This window comes from Rhinoderma darwinii, chromosome 5 (assembly GCF_050947455.1).
Source record: "Rhinoderma darwinii isolate aRhiDar2 chromosome 5, aRhiDar2.hap1, whole genome shotgun sequence".
NCBI classification, from domain to species: domain Eukaryota; kingdom Metazoa; phylum Chordata; class Amphibia; order Anura; family Rhinodermatidae; genus Rhinoderma; species Rhinoderma darwinii.
In genome coordinates this window covers 30157886-30184838 of record NC_134691.1, presented here as the reverse complement: position 1 = coordinate 30184838, position 26953 = coordinate 30157886, and positions in this window count along the sequence as shown.

The window sequence follows — 26953 nt, the reverse complement described above, 5'->3', positions numbered from 1 at the left end:
GCGCTCTTGGTGACTTTCGTTCCTGTTCTCCTTATCGATCACACATATATCCCCATCCTGTGGATAGGGGATACATGTGTTTTATGGCACAGACCCTTTAAACTGCCAGGAGCAGTGAAATTGCTGTTCCTGGCCGTTATAGCAGCGTGTCAGAAGCTGACACCTGCAGTGTATGGAGCGGGCTCAGCGCGTGAGCCCGCTCCATACATCACCCCCCTCCAGCTCCATGATGTGCCGGTACGTCATGGGTCGGGAAGGGGTTAAGTAATGAAGCGGTCATGGCGCCCGGCGACGCCGGGTCCCTTGACTGAGGACTATTAGACGCAGGGACTTTTTAGCAAGACTTATTCGTGCTAAAAACGGCGTCTTATAGTTAAAAAAATAAGGTATATATAAACATTCTTAGGGTATGTTCACACGCAGTGGTTTCAGATGTAATTCGGGCGTTTTAAACCTCGAATTATGCCTGAAAAAACGCCCCTAATGCGCCTACAAACATCTGCCCATTGCCTGCAATGGGTTTTACGATGTTCTGTTCCCACGAGCCTTTATTTTAAGCGTCGCTGTCAAAATATGGCGCGTAAAATGACGGCTTGTCAAAAGAAGTGCAGGACACTTCTTGGGACGTTTTTGCAGGCGTTTTTCATTGACTCCATTGAAAAACAGCTCCAAAAACGGCCATAAAAAACGCAGCGAAAAACATGAGTTGTTAAAAAAACGTCTGAAAATCAGGAGCTGTTTTCGCCTGAAAACAGCTCCGTATTTTCAGACGTTTCTGTTCACTGTGTGTGAACATACTCTTACACTTTACACATTTCCCATAAATGTTATATCCCAGCGAAGGAAACCACCTCGCTTTACAGCAGTCAATTGTTTTCATATGGACTAGAGGTGGCCGGCAGTACAAGAAATAACGTCAATAAATTGCAACATTTACAGGTCAACAGCCGGGTAATTTTTACCATCCAGTTTACGGTGATTGTAGAAAGAATTTTCTATGTTAAAATCAATATGTGGAAAGTAGACGTAGAGTCATCGTGATTGAACATTAAAAGCGGTAATGAAGGAACAGTATAAATAAATGCACACATTAGCTGGACCTGACATGAACATATAACCTTAGACCCTCAGCCTTCAGCACTTTCTAATGTAAAAAATCCGGCTCCATGACCGGCTAGTGTAGCAGTGATACAATTCTGGAGTTCATTAGTTGATAATCAGCTTTATTACAAAGAAAAAATCAGAAATCAGAAATGTTCAGAACAGAAATAAAAAATTCAAGAAACAGAATACAATTAGGGTATGTTCACACGGCCAAATTTCAGACGTATACGAGGCGTATTATGCCTCGTTTTACGTCTGAAAATATGGCTACAATACGTCGGCAAACATCTGGCCATTCATTTGAATGGGTTTGCCGACGTACTGTGCAGACGACCTGTTATTTACGCGTCGTCGTTTGACAGCTGTCAAACGACGACTCGTAAAAATACAGCCTCGTCAAAAGAAGTGCAGGACACTTCTTTCAGACGTTTTTGGAGCTGTTTTCTCATAGACTCCAATGAAAACAGCTCCAAAAACGAGTTGGTAAAAAAATGAGTTGGTAAAAATGCGAGTTGGTAAAAAACGTCTGAAAAGCAGGGTTTGTTTTCCCTTGAAAACAGCTCTGGATTTTCAGACGTTTTGGTTGACTACGTGTGAACATACCCTTACATTTAAAATAGGTCTGTCAGGTTCACAATGCCACCCTATCTCGGGGCAGCATAGGAACGGCGGGAGGGATGAACATGGTCATATATAGTTTTATATTATTTGGTGCTGAAAGAAAAGGTTGTTACATATGAGCTGACACTAAATGGATGAATGGTCACTTAAATATGGCCTTTCATTTCTTTTTGCATCATGAGTGTAACTAAAAGGTTAGCAGGCCCCCCTCCACTGAGAAGTGAGGTACAGTTAGTGATGACTATAGATGATGGAAAGGGAGCATGGTAAATTGAATGCAGATCGTTGGGAAACCAGGGAAAACACATTATTACTGTATTGTGACATACTCTTGCATTATTCCTATCCTGTGACATCACTTTTTTCCATTATATTTATGCTGTGATGTCACTATGCACATTATGCCTGTTCTGTGTCATTATTTTGTGCTGTTTTATTGTTCTGTGTGCATTTTGCCATCATGCCTATTTTCCACATGTAGCTATAGCTTTAATGAGTGGATTATCCCTGTACTGTGACATCACTGTGTACATTATCCCAGTACTGTGACATCATTATGTGATTTATCTCACTACAGTGACCTCTTTGCTTGTATGATTCATGAGCTGTAACTGTACTGAGGAGATTATCTCTGTATTATGACATCACTGTGCTCATTATCCCAGTACTGTGATATCACAATGTGTATTATCTTTCTACAGTGACATCTTTGTTTGCATCATTCATGAGCTGTAAGTTTAATGAGGAGATAATATCCGTACTGTGACATCACTGTGTGCATTATCTATATGTGTACTTTCTATGCTGTGTATTATTCCAGTACTGTGACATCACTTTGTGCATTATGCCTCTGAATTATGAAAATACATGTGTCTCAGATAGTCATAAGCTTTTCATGTTTTGAAGTCACTTTCTGCTGAATGTCATCATAGTGGAGTCGGGAGCTATTCCAACTTTTGATATGGGGTCCGATGATTACTTGTTACATTACTGATTTGCAAACCCTCCATTTCAAAATGTCCCCTTGCCTCCCATATGGCAAAACACTGGCATACCTTATACTCAGGGTGCCCCATGTTCCTATGACCCATGTGCCCTCTTTCATGTCTTTGCCACAGGTATCCCCTTTATTGCCTCTTCTAAATTTTTCTTATAGTGCCTCTGCCACAAGTGCCAGCTTAATGGTGCTCCTCTTGTGGATACACCTATATTTAGGAGTCCGCTGCTAGCTGCTATTAGTGGAATGGCACAGAATTTGTTTAAGCTGTTTGTGCCCATAGGAGAGCGGATGTGTCCACACACCATGATGCCCCTGATGAAGCCATATTTTTTTTTCTTCTTCTTCCACTGGGAATAAAGAGTAAAAAGAAAAAGTTGATTCCTTATAAATAAATAAAAAGTTCATCATTCCCTTCACTATCTTTACTAGTACCATAAACATGACTACATTTACAAACAAAAATTGCCATAATACTCATCTTCTTATATTCTCCCAGCATATTGCTTCTCAGTGTAGGATCCTTCTAGCACACCATGATGTGTTAACATTTATATGATCCAGGAACTTATTCAACATCTCTTGGTTCCCCATGCAAAAGTCATAGTTACCCTGCCTGGACGTGCTCATGACAGATGATGAGCTTTCAACTCGAACTTTAATTCCATCATCCTGCATTATTCATGCTGCTCAAAATGTTCTCCTTGCATTGTAAAAAAAATAGTGGCTTGATTTATTCTGGCAAATCCCCTACTTTATTAAGTCTAGAGTCACAAAATGTAAGATTTTAGCAGAAAAATCACAGGAGATTTGAAAAATTCTAAGTTAAAATTGAAATATGAACTAAAGATTAGGAAATACATTTTCTTCTCAACATTATTTTTTATTGTAATGTTTTCTTCACAGACAATACAAACATTAACGGACATAATTTTATTTTTTTTCTGCAGTTAAGTTGTCTCTTAGCTCCCAAAATAAAATAGTCTAAAGTGAGAACTTCAACCTCACCGTTTCCCAGGGGTTAATGTTCATTACAAAGAAATTTCGTGTTACAGTCCTTACATCTTCCCATATTTCCAGCCACTGTAGTCGTCTCTCCCTCTCGATTCGGTCGATAAGGAGGCCATTGTTTGATCACGCAAGGCAACTTTGTGTTTAGTTTTGACCGTATTCACCATTCTCCAAGTCCTCAAACACCTTATTGGATGTAATACACCCAAATATGTGCAGGAGTAAGGCTGGGTTCACACACACTATTTACGGACGTAATTCGGGCGTTTTAGCGAATTACGTCCAAAAATGCAACTCAAAAGTGTCGCTGTCAAAAGGTGGCGCGTAAAAAAGACGCCCGCATCAAAGAAGTGCCTGTCACTTCTTCAGACGTAAATGGAGCCGTTTCCCATGGACTCCATGGAAAAACAGCTCCAATTACATCCGTAATGGACGCAGCGAAAGACGCCTGCACATGCCATTATGGCTGAAATTACGGTGCTGTTTTCTCCTGAAAACAGCCCCGTAATTTCAGCCGTAACGGACGCTGCCGTTTGAACATACCCTGAGAAAGACGGGAAAACTTATGGAGTGTTTCCTAGTTCCCGGAAGAAGCTCTGGAGAAAACATAGAGTTAAATGAAACTATTATTTAGCCGCTAGAGGCAGCTTACTGCATACTTATTTATTATTAACCCCTTCCCTCTTTAGCCACTTTTGACCTTCCTGACAGAGCCTCATTTTTCAAATCTGACATGTGTCACTTTATGTGGTAATAACTCCGGAATGCTTTCACCTATCCAAGCGATTCTGAGATTGTTTTCTCGTGACACATTGCACTTTAAGTTACTAGCAAAATTTGCTCGATATGTTCAGTATTTAATTGTGAAAAACACCAAAAATTTGCGAAAAATTGCAAAAATTAGCATTTTTCTCAATTTAAATGTATCTGCTTGTAAGACAGGCAGTTATCCCACACAAAATTGTTGCTAATTAACATCACCCATATGTCTACTTTAGTTTGGCATCGTTTTTTGAACATCCTTTTATTTTTCTATGACATCACAAGGCCTACAACTTTAGCAGCAATTTCTCACATTTTCAAGAAAATGTCAAAAGGCTATTTTTACAGGGGCCAGTTCAGTTGTGAACTGGTTTTGAGGGCCTTATATATTAGAAACCCCCAAAAAGTCACCCCATTTTAAAAACTCCACCCCTCAAAGTATTCAAAACAGCGTTTAGAAAATGTCTTAACCCTTTACACATTTCACAGGAATTAAAGCAAAGTAGAGGTGAAATGTACAAATTTCATATTTTTTCGCAGAAATAAATTTTGAATACAATTTTTTTTATAACACAGAAGGTTTTACCAGAGAAATGCAACTCAATATTTGTTGCCCAGTTTCTGCAGTTTTAGGAAATATCCCACATGTGGCCGTAGCGTGCTACTGGAATGAAGCACCAGCCTCAGAAGCAAAGGAACACCTAGTGGATTTTGGGGCCTTATTTTTGTTAGAATATATTTTAGGCACCATGTCAGGTTTGAAGGGCTCTTGCAGTGACAAAACAGTAAAAATCCCCCAAAAGTGACCCCATCTGGGAAACTAGACACCTCAAGGAAATTATCTAGGGGTGTAGTGAGCATTTTGACCGCACCGGTTTTTTACAGAAATTATTTAAAGTAGGCCGTGAAAATTAAAATCAACATTTCTTCAAAGAAAATGTAGGTTTAGCGATTTTTTTTCTCATTTCCACAAGGACTAAAGGAGAAAAAGCACAACAAAATCTGTAAAGCAATTTCTTCCGCGTAAAACAATACCCCACATGTGGTAATAAATGGATATTTGGACACACGGCAGGGCTTAGAAGAGATGGAGTGCCATTTGGCTTTTGGAGCTCAAATTTAGCAGGAATGGTTTGAGAGGCCATGTCACATTTACAAAGCCCCTGAGGGGACAAAACAGTGGAAACCCCCCACAAGTGACCCCATTTCAGAAACTACACCCATTGAGGAAATTATCTAGGGGTATAGTGAGCGTTTTGACCCCACAGGTTTTTTGCATAAATTATTGGAAGTAGGCTGTGAAAATGATAATCTAAATTTTTTCAAAGAAAATGTAGGTTTAGCTAATTTTTTCTCATTTCCACAAGGACTGAAGGAGAAAAAGCACTGTAAAATTTGTAAAGCAATTTCTCCCGAGTAAAACAATACCCCACATGTGGTAATAAACGGTTGTTTGGACACACGGCAGGGCTTAGCAGTGAAAGAGTGCCATTTGGCTTTTGGAGTTCACATTTAGCAGGAATGGTTTGCGGAGGCCATGTCACATTTACAAAGCCCCTGAGGGGACAAAACAGTGGAAACCCCCCACAATTGACCGCATTTTGGAAACTACACCCATTGAGGAAATGATCTAGGGGTATAGTGAGTGTTTTGACTCCACAGGTTTTTTGCATAAATTATTGGAAGTAGGCCCTGAAAATGACAATCTAAATTTTTTCAAAGAAAATGTAGGTTTAGCTAATTTTTTCTCATTTCCACAAGGACTGAAGGAGAAAAAGCAGCATAAAATTTGTAAAGCAATTTCTCCCGAGTAAAACAATGCCCCACATGTGGTAATAAACGGATGTTTGGACACACCACGGCAGGGCTTAGAACGGATGGAGTGCCATTTGGTTTTTGGAGTCCACATTTAGCAGGAATGGTTTGCGGAGGCCATGCCACATTTACAAAGCCCCTGAGGGGACAAAACAGTGGAAACCCCCTACAATTGACCCCATTTTGGAGACTACACCCATTGAGGAAATTATCTAGGGGTATAGTGAGCGATTTGACCCCACAGGTTTTTGGGCAGAAATTATTGGAAGTAGGCCCTGAAAATAATAATCTACATTTTTTTTTTAAAAATGTAGGTTTAGCTAATTTTTTCTCATCTCCAGAAGGACTGAAGGAGAAAAAGCACCACAAAATTTGTAAAGCAATTTCTCCCGAGTAAAACAATACCCCACATGTGGTAATAAACGGCTGTTTGGACACACGGCAGGGCTTAGAAGGGAAAGAGCACTATTTGGCTTTTTGAGATCACATTTAGCAGGAATGGCTTGCGGAGGCCATGTCACATTTGCAAAGCCCCTGAGGGGACAAAACACTGGAAACGCCCAAAAAGGGACTCCATTTAGGAAACTACACCTCTTGAGGAATTTATTAGAATTAGGCAGTGAAAATAAAAACAGTCCTTTTTCTTCAATAAGACGTAGCTTTAGCGCAAATTTTTTCATTTTCTCAACAAATAAAGGAAAAAAAGAACCCAACATTTGTAGAGCAATTTCTCCCGAGTACGGCAATACCCCATATGTGGTCATAAACTGCTGTTTGGGCAAACGGCAGGGCTCAGAAGGGAAGGACCGCCATTTGGAGTGCAGATGTTGCTGGATTGGTTTCTGGGCGCCTGTGGGCCCAAAACAGTGGAAACCCCCCAGAAGTGACCCCATTTTGGAAACTACACCCCTCAATGCATTTACCAAGGGGTGTAGTAAGCATTTTAACCCTGCAGGTGTTTTGTAGAAATTAGTGTTCACTCAATGTTGCAGAGTGAAAATGGGATTTATTTCCATAGATATGCCAATATGTGGTGCCCGGCTTGTGCCACCGTAACAAGACAGCCCTCTAATTATTATGCGGTGTTTCCCGGTTTTAGAAACACCCTACATGTAGCCCTAATCTTTTGCCTGGACATATGACAGGGCTCAGGAGTGAAGAGTACCATGCGGAGTGGAGGCCTAATTTGGCAATTTACAAAGTATTGGTTCACAACTGCAGAGGCTCAGATGTGAAATAATAAAAATAAACCCCTGAGAAGTGACCCCATTATGGAAACTGCACCCCTCAAGGCATTTATTAAGGGGTGTAGTGAGCATTTTCACCCCACAGGTCTTTTCCATAAATGAATGCACTGCGGATGGTGCAAATTAAAAATTTATATTTTTCCCTAGATATGCCATTCAGTGGCAAATATGTCATGCCAAGCTTATGACGCTGGAGACACACACCCCAAAAATTGTTAAAAGGGTTCTCCCGGGTATGACGATGCCATATATGTTGAAGGAAACTGCTGTTTGGGCACGCTGTAGGGTTCAGAGCCGAGGGAGCACCATTTGGCTTTTGGAGAGCGGATTTTGCTTGGTACTATATTTGTTTGAGTATTGCTGGTGTTTTCATTTATAATGTGGGGGTACATGTAAGCGGGGCGGAGTATATAAGGGGCATAGTCAGGTGGTATAAAAAAATAAAATAATCCATAGATGTGTGTTACGCTGTGAAGCAATCCTTTCCGCACAGGCCAGTGTCGCACTGATAAATGGTGTCATTTCTTATCCCCCTTTTGGTCCACACTCCGCACCTTTTGTAGTTTGGGGAATTTTGCTGGGAAAGTGTTGTCGTGGTATAATACGGGCACCGTCGCTTCCAGCGGATATGTTTGGGCTCTCCCCTTCCTGGTTCCCTAATTTTAGGTCCTTGATAAATCGCCTCTTGAAACAGAAGAAATGTTCCCCTCGGGCACAACTGCATATTTTTTTATTTCCTGACTTATTGGAGCCATAACTAATTTTATTTTTCATAGACGTAGCGGTATGAGGGCTGGTTTGTTGCGGGACGAGCTGTAGTTATTATTGGTACCATTTTGGGGTACATGTGACTTTTTGATCACCTTTTATCCTATTTTTTGGGATGCCAGGTAAACAAAAAAACGCAATTCTGGCACAGCTTTTTTCGGTTTTTTTATACAGCGTTCACCATGAGTTATAAATTACATGTTAACTTTATTCTGCGGGTCAGTACGATTCCGGCGATACCTAATTTATAGTACTTTTTTATGTTTTACAACTTTTTGCACAATAAAATTACTTTTGTAAAAAGAATGTATTTTTTCTGTCGCCAAGTTGTGAGAACCATAACTTTTTAATTTTTTTGTCGACGGAGGTGTATGAGGGCTTGTTTTTTGCGAGACGAGCTATAGTTTTTATAGGTACCATTTTTGGATACGTGCGACTTTTTGATCACTTTTTATTCTAATATTTGTAGGGCAAAGTGACCAAAAAACAGAAACTCTGGTAAAGTTTTTTAAATTTTTTTTTTACGCGGTTCACCGCGTGCAATAAATAATATAATATTTTGATACCCCAGGTCGTTACGGTCGTGGCAATACCAAATACATATGGTTTATTATTATTTTTCAATAATAAAGGACATGATGAGAGTAAAAGGGGGATTGTGTTTTATTTGATTACTTGAAACTTTTATTGTTTTCAAACTTTTTGGCTTTTGGAGCTCAAATTTAGCAGGAATGGTTTGAGAGGCCATGTCACATTTACAAAGCCCCTGAGGGGACAAAACAGTGGAAACCCCCCACAAGTGACCCCATTTCGGAATCTGGTTTTCCTAGAATCTGCCCGGAGGCTAAACCCGAGACAAGCTCGATGGGCGTTATTTTTTACTAGATTAAACTTTTTGGTCACCTATAGGGCTGGGTCTAAAAATATTAAAGCTGATGCACTGTCGCGTAGCTTCATGGCCAGCCCTCCTGCGGAGGAAGATCCTGCTTGTGTTTTGCCCCCAGGTATAATCATTTCCTCTGTTGATTCTGACTTAGTCTCCGAAATTGTGGCTGTTCAAGGTTCAGCTCCCGGGAACCTTCCTGAGAACAAGCTGTTTGTTCCCCTGCAATTCCAGCTAAGGGTACTCAGGGAAAATCATGACTTCTGCACTATCTGGCCATCCAGACATCCTTGGTACCAAGCACCTCATTGCCAGAAACTATTGGTGGCCTGTGTTGCTTAAAGACGTTAAGGCCTACGTCGCTGCTTGTGAAATTTGTGCTAGGTCCAAGACTCCCAGGTCCCGACCAGCGGGCTTACTATGTTCTTTGCCCATTCCCCAGAGACCTTGGACCCATATCTCCATGGATTTTATCACCGATCTGCCTCCATCTCAAGGCAAGTCGGTGGTGTGGGTTGTAGTAGACCGCTTCAGTAAGATGTGCCATTTTGTTCCCCTCAAGAAACTACCCAATGCTAAGACGTTAGCTACCTTATTTGTCAAACACATCCTGCGTCTCCATGGGGTTCCTGTCAATATTGTTTCTGACAGGGGGGTACAATTTGTATTGTTTTGGAGAGCCTTCTGTAAAAAGTTGGAGATTGATCTGTCCTTCTCCTCGGCCTTCCATCCTGAAACTAATGGCCAAACTGAGAGGACTAATCAGTCTCTAGAACAATATTTAAGGTGTTTTATCTCTGACTGTCAATATGATTGGGTCTCCTTCATTTCCCTCGCTGAATTTTCCCTTAATAACCGGGTCAGTAACTCGTCAGGGGTCTCCCCCTTTTTCTGTAATTTTGGGTTTAATCCACGGTTCTCCTCCGTTTCACCTGGTGGTTCCAACAATCCTGAGGTAGATGTGGTTCATCGGGAACTGTGCACAGTCTGGGCCCAGGTTCAGAAGAACCTAGAGGCGTCCCAGAGCATACAAAAGACTCAGGCAGATAGAAGACGTTCTGCTAACCCCTTGTTTGTGGTCGGGGATCTGTTGTGGCTGTCTTCAAAAAATTTGCGCCTTAAAGTCCCGTCCAAAAAGTTTGCTAACCGGTATATAGGGCCATACAAGGTCATTGAAGTCCTTAACCCTGTCTCCTCCGACTGGAGTTACCCCCGTCTTTTCGAATACACGACGTGTTTCATGCCTCCCTCCTGAAACGCTGCTCCCCGTCCTTGGCTCCCTCAAGGAAACCTCCGGTCCCTGTTCTCACCCCTGAAGGGGTAGAATTCGAGGTGGCCAAGATTGTGGACAGCAGGATGGTCCAAGGCTCTCTCCAGTACCTGGTCCATTGCAGAGGATACGGGCCTGAGGAGAGGACTTGGGTACCCACCCGGGATGTTCACGCTGCAGTATTGCTCAGGAGGTTCCATCTTCGCTTCCCCAATAAGCCAGGTCCACCTAGAAAGGGTCCAGTGGCCCCTCATAAAAGGGGGGTACTGTAAAGGATCTGCCAGACACAGCTTCTGTGTCGACGCCCGTGGTTAGTCAGTCTGCACCTGCTCCTAAGTCTGATCGAGTGACCCCCTCCTTCTACCAATCAGGCTGGGAGGCTGAGGAGTGGGAGAGCCTATCACAGCCTGGCCAGACGGAGCTAGCTCCCGCCCTCTGTCTATTTATACCTTCACTTCCTGCTCCTCCTTTGCCTGTGATTCTGTCTGTTTCCTGGCTCTGCTGCTGCTTGTACTTTTTTCCTCTGCTCCATATAGACCCTGGCTTACTGACTACTCTCCTGCTCTGCGTTTGGTACCTCGTACACTCCTGGTTTGACTCGGCTCGTTCACTACTCTCCTGCTCTGCGTTTGGTACCTCGTACACTCCTGCTTTGACTCGGCTCGTTCACTACTCTTGTTGCTCACGGTGTTGCCATGGGCAACTGCCCCGTTCCCCTAGCTACTGTGTACCCTTGTCTGTTTGTCTGTCATGCACATAGTGAGTGTAGGGACCGTCGCCCAGTTGTACGCCGTTGCCTAGGACGGGCCGTTGCAAGTAGGCAGGGACTGAGTGGCGGGTAGATTAGGGCTCACCTGTCTGTCTCCCTACCCCGGCATTACTGCTGCGAGCTGTTCCCATTTCTTTGTGATCGACTTTTCTCGGCTCTATTCGAAAAGCAGAGTGAGCGGTATGCAGACTCGAAGACTTTCTATTGTGCCAGTACACCACTCGTTTGACTTTCTAAGGAGAGACGAGCAGAGCCGATCAGAAAGAAAGGGAAACATTGCTGAGCGCTTCTGCACCTTCGTGTTAGTGATTGGGGGGTCTCAGCATCTGGACATGTCAAAAGTTTTTGTAAATGTTTAGTTACACATTAAGCAAGCGGTCTATTTAGGGCCTTCAGGACGTGGCAATTTTTATTTTTTTTCAAGAGCCAGAACTTTATTATTTTCCTATTTTTTATTTTCCCGTTTATATAGCTGTATTTTAGGGCACATATAATTTATTGATTAACTTTTTGGGGGCTAGAAGAAAAACAGCAATTCCTCCACTGTGATTTGTGATTTTTTTTTTTTAACGCAATTTTTTTTAATGTTTTACTACTTTCCACAATAAAAGGATGTTTTAGCTCTTTGAGCGTTTTTTTTTTTGTGCAGGATCAGTTGTAGTTTTCTTTGGCACCATTTTGGTGCACTGTGCTGGACGTATTTTCTGCATGTGCCATAACATGTAGGAGTTGAAGGGGTTGTCCACAACCAGACAACTGATGACCTACCATACCTATCCGGTGGATAGGTCATCAGTTGTCCAGTAGTGGACAACCCTTTTAAAGTGGTTGTTCCATTAAAAATAAATTTTTCTCTAAAGACGGTTGCACATCAATCAGCTGGAACGCTAGAAATGTTTTTTAACCCCTTAAGTTAGTATTGTGTACTTTTTTTTTTTAGAATCTATGGTTATTTCTCTTATTACAACTCCCTACACTTGTCGTAGTGTTGGGGTAACCTCCAATAAAACATGTTACTACATGTTCAGGAAGGTTGATCTGCTGGAGAATAGACTTACTCTTAATGCTGCACAGACTTGTTTCAGGTTCCTTCAAACAGATAGTAGATTGTACAAGAAATGATGCAGCTTGACGAACAAAAATTAAACTTGAGATGATGCAGGAAGAGGAAAGCTTGTACTTTATGTAGTATCTGTGTATCTTAGTATTATATCTAGACAACAGGTGCTGTTACATCTCACGTGCAGCAGCCAATGGTCCATGGTCAGAATCATGAGCTCATAATTCATCTCCAAATTTAATTTGTCACCACACCATAATATGATATAATCTGACACAGCCTTTTTCCTGAAGATAAGATAAAGTCAGATCAGCAGTGACTATTTTTAATGCAGTGTCCTTGTCTTGGTCTCCTCCCTCCAGTATAGAGGGAAAGGGCCAGAATCCAGCTACAATGGTCATTGCTACAGACATGGGACTGGTTGAAACCATCCCATCTGTTATGGTGGTTGAGGTCTCCAAAACTGACAATGGGCTGGTCTATCAAAAAAGTAGAGGAGATGATAATCACCACAGACACATTTAATTATGATTTTACCTACTCTACCTCTGAGTGCTGAAGAAGACTCCAAAGGAGATGAAATTCTCATCAACTAAGTAAAAAGAATAAAAAAAAGTATTAACCCGTGTGAAGGCGAGTGTGAAAGAGACAATAGTGGGTGAATACTGTGAGAAGGTTGAAACCTTGTGGGTGGAACTAGAAAGGGAGGTAAACACTGAAAAAATTACTTTTGGTGTAATCTATAGACCCCCCAATATAACTGAGGAGATGGAAGTTCAGCTATATAAACAGATGGAGAGGGCTGCACAGGCGGGTACTGTAGTGATAATGGGAGATTTTAATTTCCGGGATATTAATTGGTGTCATGGTTCGGCTTCAACTGCAAAGGGGAGACATTTCCTCAACCTGTTGCAGGAAAATTTTATAGGCCAGTTTGTGGAAGACCCGACTAGAGGTGAAGCTCTGTTGGATCTGGTCATTTCTAATAATGCAGATCTTGTTGGGAATGTCAATGTTCGTGAAAACCTCGGTAACAGTGATCATAATATAGTTACATTTTACCTATACTGTAAAAAACAAACGCAGGCTGGGAGGGCAAAAACATTTAATTTTAAGAAAGCCAATTTTCCCAGGATGAGGGCGGCAATTGAGGATATAGACTGGGAAGAACTAATGTCAAATAATGGAACAAATGATAAATGGGAGATTTTCAAATCTACTTTGAGTTATTATAGTGCAAAATTTATTCCTATAGGTAACAAGTATAAACGACTCAAATTAAACCCCACATGGCTTACACCTTCTGTGAAAGGGGCAATACACGACAAAAAAAGGGCATTTAAAAAATACAAATCTGAGGGTACATCTGCAGCCTTTGTAAAATATAAAGAGCTTAATAAAATTTGTAAAAAGGTAATAAAATTAGCAAAAATACAAAATGAAAGGCAGGTGGCCAAGGATAGTAAAACAAATCCCAAAAAATTCTTCAAGTATATAAATGCTAAAAAGCCAAGGTCTGAACATGTAGGACCCTTAGATAGTGGTAATGGGGAGTTGATCACAGGGGATCAAGAGAAGGCAGAGTTTCTAAATGGGTTCTTTAGCTCTGTATATACAACTGAAGAAAGAGCAGCTGATGTAGGCGGTGCCAGTGCTGTTAATATATCAGTTGATATACTGAATTGGATGAATGTAGATATGGTCCAAGCTAAATTAAATAAAATAAATGTGCACAAGGCCCCGGGACCAGATGGGTTACACCCTAGAATTCTTAAAGAGCTTAGTTCAGTTATTTCTGTCCCCCTTTTCATAATATTCAGAGAATCTCTAGGGACTGGTATAGTGCCAAGGGACTGGCGCAGCGCAAATATGGTGCCTATTTTCAAAAAGGGCTCTAGGTCTTCCCCGGGTAATTATAGACCAGTAAGCTTAAAGAGGCTCTGTCACCAGATTTTGCAACCCCTATCTGCTATTGCAGCAGATAGGCGCTGCAATGTCGATTACAGTAACGTTTTTATTTTTAAAAAACGAGCATTTTTGGCCAAGTTATGACCATTTTTGTAGTTATGCAAATGAGGCTTGCAAAAGTCCAAGTGGGTGTGTTTAAAAGTAAAAATCCAAGTGGGTGTGTATTATGTGCGTACATCGGGGCGTTTTTAATACTTTCACTATCTGGGCGCTCTGAAGAGAAGTAACATCCTCTTCTCTTCAGAACGCCCAGCTTCTGACAGTGCAGATCTGTGACGTCACTCACAGGTCCTGCATCGTGACGGCCACATCGGCACCAGAGGCTACATTTGATTCTGCAGCAGCATCAGCGTTTGCAGTTAAGATCGACTTACCTGCAAACGCTGATGCTGCTGCAGAATCAACTGTAGCCTCTGGTGCCGATGTGGCCGTCACGATGCAGGACCTGTGAGTGACGTCACAGATCTGCACTGTCAGAAGCTGGGCGTTCTGAAGAGAAGAGGATGTTACTTCTCTTCACAGCGCCCAGCTAGTAAAAGTATTAAAAACGCCCCGATGTACGCACCTAATACACGCCCACTTGGACTTTTACTTTTAAACACACCCACTTGGACTTTTGCAAGCCTCATTTGCATAACTACATAAATGGTCATAACTTGGCCAAAAATGCTCGTTTTTTAAAAATAAAAACGTTACTGTAATCTACATTGCAGCGCCTATCTGCTGCAATAGCAGATAGGGGTTGCAATATCTGGTGACAGAGCCTCTTTAACATCCATCGTGGGGAAAATGTTTGAGGGGCTATTGAGGGACTATATACAGTATTATGTGACAATAAATAGCATTATAAGTGACAGCCAGCATGGTTTTACTAAGGACAGAAGTTGTCAAACTAACCTAATCTGTTTTTATGAACAGGTGAGCAGAAGTCTAGACAGAGGGGCCGCTGTGGATTTCGTGTTTTTGGACTTTGCAAAGGCATTTGACACTGTCCCCCATAGACGCCTAATGGGTAAATTAAGGACTATAGGTTTAGAAAATATAGTTTGTAATTGGATTGAGAATTGGCTCAAGGACCGTATCCAGAGGGTTGTGGTCAATGATTCCTACTCTGAATGGTCCCCAGTTATAAGTGTTGTACCCTAGGGCTCAGTGCTGGGACCACTATTATTCAACTTATTTATTAATGATATAGAGGATGGGATTAATAGCACTATTTCTATTTTTGCAGATGACACCAAGCTATGCAATATAGTTCAGACTATGGAAGATGTTTGTGAATTGCAGGCAGATCTAAACAAACTAAGTGTTTGGGCGTCCACTTGGCAGATGAAGTTTAATGTAGATAAATGTAAAGTTATGCATCTTGGTACCAACAACCTGCATGCATCATATGTCCCAGGGGGAGCTACACTGGCGGATTCACTTGTTGAGAAGGATCTGGGTGTACTTGTAAATCATAAACTCAATAACAGCATGTAGTGTCAATCAGCTGCTTCAAAGGCCAGCAGGATATTGTCGTGTATTAAAAGAGGCATGGACTCGCGCGACAGGGATGTAATATTGCCACTTTACAAAGCATTAGTGAGGCCTCATCTAGAATATGCAGTTCAGTTCTGGGCTCCAGTTCATAGAAAGGATGCCCTGGAGTTGGAAAAAATACAAAGAAGAGCAACGAAGCTAATTAGGGGCATGGAGAATCTAAGTTATGAGGAAAGATTAAAAGAATTAAACCTATTTAGCCTTGAAAAAAGACGACTAAGGGGGACATGATTAACTTATATAAATATATTACTGGCACATACAAAAAATATGGTTAAATCCTGTTCCTTGTAAAACCCCCTCAAAAAACAAGGGGGCACTCCCTCCGTCTGGAGAAAAAAAGGTTCAAGCTGCAGAGGCGACAAGCCTTCTTTACTGTGAGAACTGTGAATCTATGGAATAGTCACCGCAGGAGCCGTCACAGCAGGGACAGTAGATGGCTTTAAAAAAGGCTTAGATAATTTCCTAGAACAAAAAAATATAAGCTCCTATGTGTAGAAATTTTTCCTTCCCTTTTCCCGTCCCTTGGTTGAACTTGATGGACATGTGTCTTTTTTCAGCCGTACTAACTATGTAACTATGTAACTATGTAACTATGTAACCCAAGATCTCTCCATCTTCTTAAAGAATGTTAGAGGATGTTGGAAGAAACAAAGGTGCCCATTCAGGTGCAAGAATGCTGCTGTTCTGTTTTGTGGACAATAACTAGTAGTTGGCTTTCTGCCATCTAGCACTACTACAGTATGTGGGTTATCTGATATATGATCCTATCATCCAAACTCTACCTGAAATTATTGCTACTTATGCTGCTTTTCCAGTTTCCTATTACAAGATGGTGGAGGCCCATCTCATTTTGCTATAAGACCCTATGAATTCTAGTTAGGACCTGTTCTTTTCTTTTTTTCAGGATCGATAAGATTGGTTCTTAACGGTAGGCAAAACTCCCAGACGGATCCGTCGTAAGAGAGATACCATCCGAACCTGTTGGACATTAGTGGCTTACAATGGCATCCGTCGGGTTCCGGTGTGGAGGCTGTTGTTTAGACTATCTATCTATCTATCTATCTATCTATCTATCTATCTATCTATCTATCTATCTATCTATCTATCTATCTATCTATCATCTATCTATCTATCTATCTATCTATCTATCTATCTATCTATCTATCTATCTATCTATCTATCTATCTATCTATCTATCTCATATCTATCTATCTACCTCATATCTATCTATCTATCTATCTATCTATCTATCTATCTATCTATCTATCTATCTATCTATCTATCTATCTATCTATCTATCTATCTATCTCATATCTGTCTATCTATCTATCTATCTATCTATCTATCTATCTATCTATCTATCTATCTATCTATCTATCTATCTATCTATCTATCTATCTATCTATCTATCTATCTATCCGACAGTGACATGTAAGGTCAACTTCAATTATTTTTTATTTCTGCCATAAATTTTCTTGACCAAATCCCATATATTTCATACTGCTTAATATATAACATAGAACACAACTAATTCTCCAATAACGGCAATGTCACGTTCAATGAGCAAAATAATGTTCTAATAATACAAGCTTGGATTGTTTTAAGGGATTAGCATTGCAAATAACGAATAATAAAACAAATGAGATGCAAATGCTATGCTAATTATCGTTGACCTTCACAGCCTTATTAGCTCGCTTCTCTATATGAGGGACAGGTAGAGACATCACCACATTATTTACAGGGAGTGCTTGATTCATGATAGCTGTTACTGCTCTGAAGGATTAAAGGAATCCCCATTTGTAATATATTCCTTTTTTTTTTATGTTCGTTATGGGCTATATGTCATTCACTTGTGGGGGGGGGGAGTCATGCACTGATTTTTCTGTACTTCTGTTTGCAAATAATTAAGGTTATTATGACTTAATGGCTCAAGATCTCATGAAATGTTGTAAAACGTTGCACTAAGTTCATACGTAATTTGACGTACTTGAAAATCCCGGGCCTCAATCGAAATTCTTTAAAACGGCCCCTACCTGTCATTAATAATACCAGTGTCTGTTTATGCGGCAGAGATACCTTTGATGCTTCTCAGGCACCAGAGCCCGAGTGTGACAGCTACCTCCGCACCCTTTATACATACGCCCCTGATATGACATATCAAGGAGACTGTTACAGGTTATTTGGAATGACTCGATCAAAATCAAATTATAAGTAGAGTTTAAAAATAGTAACTAAAGCAACTTGTAGGACCACATGAGACCTCTAGGTGGCTACTTTTAAAGGGGTTGTCCGGTTTCAACAAATTAAACGAACTTTTTGTATAATTAAAATTCCAATATACTATCTGTAGTAATTCCTTACAGTTTTCAAGATCTCTGCTTGTTGTTATTCAGTAGGAACATTCATTGTTTACTTCCAGTGGACAAAATTCTGTCCATGGTCGTGTGATGGACACACAGGTGCACGGCTCGTTACAGTTACAGTATGTGCATCACATCTGTGTCTTCTAATGATCCCAGCACTTGTGTGTCCATCACAGCTTTAGGCCTCATGCACACGCCCATATTTTTGTCCACGTATTCAACCCGTATTCCACCCGTATTTACGGGCACGTTTTCGCTGCAAAATTACACTGCACTAATCGGCAGCCCCTTCTCTCTATCAGTGCAGGATAGAGAGAAGGGGCAGCCCTTTCCGTAATAAAATAAAAGAAATTCATACTTACCTGGCCGTTGTCTTGGTGACGCGTCCCTCTCCTGACATCCAGCCCGACCTCCCTGGATGACGCAGCAGTCCATGTGACCGCTGCAGCATGTGATTGGCCTGTGATTGGCTGCAGCGGTCACATGGGCTGTAACGTCATCCCAGGAGGCCGGACTGGAGGAAGAAGCAGGGAGTTCTGGGTAAGTATGAACGTCTTTTTTTTTTTTTACAGCTTTATCTATATTGTGATCGGTAGCCACTGTCCAGGGTGCTGAAACAGTTACTGCCGATCGTTTAACTCTTTCAGCACCCTGGACAGTGACTATTTACTGACGTCGCCTAGCAACGCTCCCGTAATTACGGGTGCACACACGTAGTCACCTGTAATTACGGGAGCCCCATAGACTTCTATGGGCTGCCGATGCCGTAATTACGGCCTGAAGTAGGACATGTTCTATATTTTTCAACGGCACGGGCACTTTCCCGTAAGCATTCGGGGAGGTACCCGTGGCCAATAGAAGTCTATGGGCCCGTAATTACGGAGTTTTTACGGTCGTGTGCATGGAGCCTTAGGCTGGGGCTAGACATACTTTCTTTTGTAGTGAACGATAAATCGCTGTCCTTAGAAATGCATTAGACTAGAGCGATTTATCTCACCACAAAAAAATCGCTGTGATAAATCGCTGTCCATTGGGATGCATTGAGTAGCCTGAAAAATCTCTTTAAAATCGCTCAAGCCAAGTGATTTGCTAGCGATTTATTTTATTCTCTGCATGCTGGGATTTCAGAGCTACACACTTGTGGAAGAGATTTTAACCCCTTAATGACCAGCCTATTTTGGTCATTCGAAGAGCTATGACTTTTTTATTTTTTACATCGACATAGCTCTATAAGGTCTTGTTTTTTGCGGGACTGTAATGATGGGGGTAGAGAAACAAATGAGCCCTAATCTACCCGCCCCTCAGTCCCTGCCTACTTGCAACGATCCGCCCTAGGCGACGGGGTACAACTGGGCGACGGTCCCTACGCTCAGTAAGTGCACGACAGACAAACAGACAAGGGTACACAAAGCTAAGGGAAATGGGGCAGTTGCCCACGGCAACACCGTGAGCAACAAGAGTGGTGAACGAGCCGAGTCAAACCAGGAGTGTACGAGGTACCAAACGCTGAGCAGGAGAGTAGTCAGAAAGCCAGGGTCAGTATGAAGCAGGGTCAAATAGTTCAGAAGCTGCAGCAGGGCCAGGAAACCACACGAGAAGAATCACAAGCAAGGAGGAACAGGAAAGGCAGGTATAAATAGACAGAGGGCGGGAGCTAGCTCCGTCTGGCCAGGCTGTGATAGGCTCTTCCACTCCTAAGCCTGCCATCCTGAGTGGTGGAAGATGGAGTCAGTCTCACAGACATAGAAGCAGGTCCAGACTGATTACCTATGGGCATATACACAGAAGCTGTGCCTGGCAGATCCTTTTTTAGGGCTAATAGAAAAAAAACAGCAAATTTGCCACACTTTTTTTGCGTCCTTATTTTACGCCATTTACCGTGTGGTATAAATAACATAATAACTTTATCCAGCGGATCGCTATGATTGCGTCGATACCAAATTTATATCGTTTTCTTGTGTTTTACTACTTTTGCAAAGTAAAAATACAGTTTTTGTGTCTCCAGATTTGAAGAACCATAACTTTTTTAGATTTACGCCGATGCAGCTGTATGAGGGCTTTTTTTTGCGAGACGACTTGTGGTTTCTATCGGTATCATTTTGGAGTACATGCGAGTTTTTGATCACTTTTTATCACATTGTTTTGAAAGCAGGATTTACAGAAAACAGCAATTCTGGCATTGTGTTTTTATTTTATGTTTTACACCGTTCACCGAGCGGGTTAAATATCAAAATAGCTTTATAGTTGGGATCGTTAAGGACGCGGCGTTACCAAATATGTGTAACTTTTTAACTTTTTTTTCATAATAAAGCATTTTGTAAGGGGAAAAAGTGTATTTTTTCTTTCTTTTGGGTTTTTGTTGATTTATTTATTTATTTAACCACTTCCTGACCAGGCCCATTTTTATGTTTTAGCCATGTGCAATTTAAAAGCAAATTGTTGTTCTATTATTTTTCCAACCTACATGTATTTGGTCTTGGTTTTTTTCAGAACATGTTGGGCTTCCATATTGTGTAAAAAAATAATAGATACACTACCGTTCAAAAGTTTAGGGTCACAAATTTCCTTATTTTTGAAAGAAAAGCACCGTTTTTTTCAATGAAGATAACATTAAATTAATCAGAAATACACTCTATACATTGTTAATGTGCTAAATGACTATTCTAGCTGCAAACGTCTGGTTTTTAATGCAATATCTACATAGGTGTATAGAGGCCCATTTCCAGCAACCATCACTCCAGTGTTCTAATGGTACATTGTGTTTGCTAACTGTGTTAGAAGGCTAATGGATGATTAGAAAACCCTTGAAAACCCTTGTGCAATTATGTTAGCACCGCTGTAAACAGTTTTGCTGTTTAGAGGAGCTATAAAACTGACCTTCCTTTGAGCTAGTTGAGAATCTGGAGCTGTAAAGGATTTGGCAGACACAGCTTCTGTGTCGACGCCCGTGGGCAATCAGTCTGCACCTGCTCCTATGTCTGTGAGACTGACTCCATCTTCCACCACTCAGGATGGCAGGCTTAGGAGTGGGAGAGCCTATCACAGCCTGGCCAGACAGAGCTAGCTCCCGCCCACTGTCTATTTATACCTGCCTTTCCTGTTCCTCCTTTGCCTGTGATTCTTTTATGCTTGTTTCCTGGCTTGCTGCTGCTGCTTGTACTACTCATCATCTGCTTGTTATTGACCTTGGCTTTCTGACCACTCTCCTGCTCAGCGTTTTGTACCTCGTTCTATCCTGGTTTGACTCGGCTCGTTCACTACTCTTGTTGCTCACGGTGTCTCCGTGGGCAGCTGCCCCGTTTCCCAAGCTTCTGTGTACCCTTGTCTGTTTGTCTGTCTTGCACTTACTGAGCGTAGGGACCGTCGCCCAGTTGTACCCCATTGCTTACAACGGGTCGTTGCAAGTAGGCAGGGACTGAGTGGCGGGTAGATTAGGGCTCACCTGTCTGTCTCCCTACGCTGTCATTACAGGAGCATTACATTTGTGGGTTCGATTAAACTATCAAAATGGCTAGAAAAAGGGAGCTTTCATGTGAAACTCGACAGTCTATTCTTGTTCTTAGAAATGAAGGCTATTCCATGCGAGAAATTGCCAAGAAACTGAAGATTTCTTACAACGGTGTGTACTACTCCCTTCAGAGGACAGCACACACAGGCTCTAACCAGAGTAGAAAGAGAAGTGGGAGGCCCCGCTGCACAACTGAGCAACAAGACAAGTACATTAGAGTCTCTAGTTTGAGAAATAGACGCCTCACAGGTCCTCAACTGGCAGCTTCATTAAATAGTACCCGCAAAACGCCAGTGTCAACGTCTACAGTGAAGAGGCGACTCCGGGATGCTGGCCTACAGGGCAGAGTGGCAAAGAAAAAGCCATATCTGAGACTGGCTAATAAAAGGAAAAGATTAATATGGGCAAAAGCACACAGACATTGGACAGCGGAAGATTGGAAAAAAGTGTTATGGACAGACGAATCGAAGTTTGAGGTGTTTGGATCACACAGAAGAACATTTGTGAGACGCAGAACAACTGAAAAGATGCTGGAAGAGTGCCTGACGCCATCTGTCAATCATGGTGGAGGTAATGTGATGGTCTGGGGTTGCTTTGGTGCTGGTAAAGTGGGATATTTGTACAAGGTAAAAGGGATTTTGAATAAGGAAGGCTATCACTCCATTTTGCAATGCCATGCCATACCCTGTGGACAGCGCTTGATTGGAGCCAATTTCATCCTACAACAGGACAATGACCCAAAGCACACCTCCAAGTTATGCAAGAACTATTTAGGGAAGAAGCCGGCAGCTGGTATTCTATCTGTAATGGAGTGGCCAGCGCAGTCACCAGATCTCAACCCCATAGAGCTGTTGTGGGAGCAGCTTGACCGTATGGTACGCAAGAAGTGCCCATCAAGCCAATCCAACTTGTGGGAGGGGCTTCTGGAAGCATGGGGTGAAATTTCTCCCGATTACCTCAGCAAATTAACAGCTAGAATGCCAAAGGTCTGCAATGCTGTAATTGCTGCAAATGGAGCATTCTTTGACGAAAGCAAAGTTTGAAGGAGAAAATTATTATTTCAAATAAAAATCATTATTTCTAACCTTGTCAATGTCTTGACTATATTTTCTAGTCATTTTGCAACTCATTTGATAAATATAAGTGTGAGTTTTCATGGAAAACACAAAATTGTCTGGGTGACCCCAAACTTTTGAACGGTAGTGTATATTTTACTTTTTTTTAAAAAATATGGAAGAAAAAGGCAAAATAAAGTTGAAAAAAACACGAATGTGTGATTTTAAGTGTTTTTTTTTTTTACATCTGGTGCATGCCACTGTTACCACACACCTGAATACAAATTCGGCAACTTCTACCGACTTCAACTATACCAAATATGGGTGCATTTCATATACGCAGGGCGCAAGGTGGTGCTTACAATGAATGGTGCGCAAACGGGCTTTTAGAGAAAAAATTTCCAAAGCTGGTTCGCTGACACCATACGACCATTACAGATGTTGTGGCATTTCCAGTCCACAAAAACTGATGGCCTATCCTCAGGAATCAGCCCCAATATAAAGGCTGAAATTGTTGTTTTTCCTGGGAGACAGAAAAAGTGTTTTACGCCCGCGATCCTCAATGGCTTCAGGCAAAAAAACACAGCAAAAAAGTGCGGGCAGGTCAAAATCTGCCTCAAAATTCCTCCGTGTACAGGTTGTCCGACCAAAGATCGCTATGTCCCGTAGCCTACACCGCAAGCAATGAAAGTCAATGTGGTCGCATTGCGACCTGCAAGTAACTGCAACACGACAGTTTGGATTTCTTGCAACTGTTATGTCGTGGCAACTTCCGCGTTGCGACACAACCACATTGACTTTTATTACATGCAATGTGGGCTACGGGACATAGCGATCTTTGACTGGTCGACCTGTGCCGTGCGTGGGCAAAGTCGCCGTGTAGCAGATAGACACATTTATTTATAGAGAAAAATTTTTGGATAAAAAAAAAAGTGTGTGTGTTGCTTTTTTTTTCACATTACATTATTCTTCTCCCTCTCTGGCAGACTGCCAGAGAGGGAGAAGATGCAATACAGTCACAGCGATCACCTAACCAGAGACCACTCTGAAGCTTGGTGATACAGCTGTCTCTAGACAGCTGTATCATGGAGCTCCTTACCGTCGGCACGCATGTGATCGCCGTGACAGGCTGAGTGTTCTCCAGGTGTAAGCTCCGTGATATCAACTGTCTCTAGACAACTGTATCACGGAGCTCCTCACAGTCGGCGCATAAGCGCTGCTGTTAGGAGCAATGTGATCGTTGTGACAGGTTGTCACAACGATCACATGACCGGAGACCACGCTGAGTGGTCTCCGGTTAAAGTTCCATGATACAGCTGTCTAGAGACGGCTGTATCACAGAGCTAAAGGCCGCCGGGGAGCGGTAAACCTGCTAACTCTGCAGGACGTTCTGGAATTGCCCTGCAGAGTTAATTGCGGAGCGCCTGGACGTTTATAGTTTATGGGTGGTCCGGAAGTGGTTAACTTTATTAAACTTTTTTTTAACTTTTTTATTAGTCCCACTAGGGGACTTTACTATGCGATCAAACGCATAGTTTGATTGCTTTTATAATACACTGCAATACTTCTATATTTCATTGAATTATTGCCTGTCAGTGTAAAACTGACAGACACCTGCTAGGCCATGCCTCTGGATTGGCCTAGCAGGCATTAACTAGTGACAGACCTGGGGGCCCCCTCCCCCTCCAAAACCACTTAGATGCAGCGCTCGCTATTGAGCTCCGCATCTAAGGGGTTAAATGGGTGGGTTTCGATCCGCCCGCTCGAGCGGCGCTGCTCCAAGCCCTCATCTACTGGAGGTTGCTGAGAGCATGGATTTTTTACTTTTCACTGCGCTGCTTATTTATTGTGATGCAGTGAAAAGTCTGGTGTTAGATTGAGCATTTTTGGGCCCCTGTAGCTTTTTTTTATTGTTTTCAACTATAGTATCCTCTGGAGTTTGAGACATTTTCTTTTTGGCATTGATAAAACACAACTTAAATTGCAACTTCACATTTCATGAGCATGGGGATAAAGGGGCGCTTTGGACAATCTCTATTTTGTTATGAGATGGTTATCCCACTAATGGGGACCCCAGCGATTGGCTGTAATATGTGGGAAGACTGGCAGTAAGTGTTGAATTTTCCTGCAGCACCACCACAGGGGAAATTAAGTGTTGCATGGTTCGCATTGCAATCGATGGGCTGTCCGTGTAATGCACCGATATGCCGAGTCCTCCAGAATTAAAGGAGTTCTTTGTCGCCGCTTTCAATAGGTGAGGGTCCTACATGGGAGACTACTCTCTATTAATTAATGGGATGTTTGAGAATGGATTTTCTAAAACAAATATCCCCTGGCTCTGAATTCTTTGTGGAAAGTGCAGTCAGCTCAAGGGAGGGACAAGGGATAGGCGGAGTAGGTGGTCGTCTAGGCGCCTTTAAGAGGCACAATTTATGGATTTTTCCTTTTTTTTATAAATTTTTCTGCTTTTATGTTATACAATTTTTATGTATGAATAAGAACAGTAGGGATTAGTGGGAAAATATGCCACAGGATACAATTAAATAAGCGATTGTCCATCCAACAACTAATGTGCTGGACTTCAGGGACCGAGGACGGGGGGCATTCTGAAAACACTGCATTGGGCACCGACATAGCTTGTTTCGCCCCTGTCAGAGTCACACTCAGCTGCAGTCAAATTCTTCCAGCATGCATGAGTTCAAACTGCATTAATAACATCCACCACTAGATGGGGCAAGCAGTCTTCTTTTCCCTGTACCGTACCATTCCGCTCCCCATTCACCATTCCTCATGTCAGCTTTTTGTTAAAAACTATCATTTTAATTGGTTCTGTGTGAAGTTGAGATTCTAAACAGCAAGTGTGGCAGATTTGTATCCAGATATGCTGAGTATATGAGTCATCACATGCAGATAATTCTCCGTGCGCTAAACATTGAATTTGAAGAAATTTACTACTTGGAATTTTCAGAAATTAAATTAGATGATATCGACGGAAAATGTGATAAGCTCAAATCACCATAACAACCGCTAATGCTCTGTCCAACAACTGCTGGCCAAATTTACCACCGCTTAGCCCAAAGTTGTCACAATAGAGTAGCCTAGGCTGGTGTGTGGGAGAATCGCATGGTGTCATCGGTGTATTTATGGTAGATAATTGATTAAAAAAAATGTCAGAAGTGAGAAAGACGTTTAAATATAAGAACTGTCAGCAACTTGCATCTACAAATAGCCGGCATTCTGCATATTGATGGTGCGGATGGATATGTATTAACTATTAACTCACTGTACACTCCTATGTAAAAATGTTATCACATCGCGTTATGGTGTATCAGTTAGCCACAGAAAAAAAAATCAAGGCAGTGAAAACATGATTGGGGTGAGACGTGCTGTACTGGAGCTCTATAAAAGAGCGCTGCGCAGTTATTTCTTATTTGTTAATGACAATGTTCCATAATTAATGATTTATCTAAATACATGCAATCTACTGTGCTTGTTCCATAATAGATCTTTACAGGGACCCCCTGCTTCTCTTCAGACAGCTGTATAGTTAAATGAAAAAATTCTAATTACCTGTATCAGCCACTAGGGGGAGCTTACTGAAGACATAATTATTCTTGCGTCAAATAGCAGCTGTATAAATGTATAGTGAACTCTAGTGGATGCTACAAGCCACATAGGTACACTTTCACAAAGGTCAAGCTTCACTTTAATTCCTAATAATAATTCCAGCATGGCCACAAGGAAGTGGTGAGCTCCATCAATACTAGGAATACCCACACTGTTCTATGTAATTAGTGCAGGAAGAAGAGAACAGTTTTCCAATGACAGCCGCTCCACCCCAGTCCAGTTAACACTTAATTAAGAACTTAAAAGGGCAAACTCTATTAGAACATTCCCTTTTGATACACAACAGTCATCAGTTTATGATTCTTGTTTTGGACAGAATTTAGGGCCTGTTCACATCGCGTTATCTTTCCGTTGAGGAGTTCCATCGGAGCTTTCCATTTGGGGAACACTTTAACGGAAAGAGAGGCACTAATATTGTGTGGGGGACAAGGGGGCACGGTCATTGTGTGAAGCACTATTGCCTTCTAGGGCACATGTTGGCACTTTTTCGAGGCAACTAGCATTATGGGGAACCTGGAGCAGCAGCGGTAACAGTACTGGAGGAAGCAGCAGGATGTTACTGTTAAAGGGGCAGGAGGAT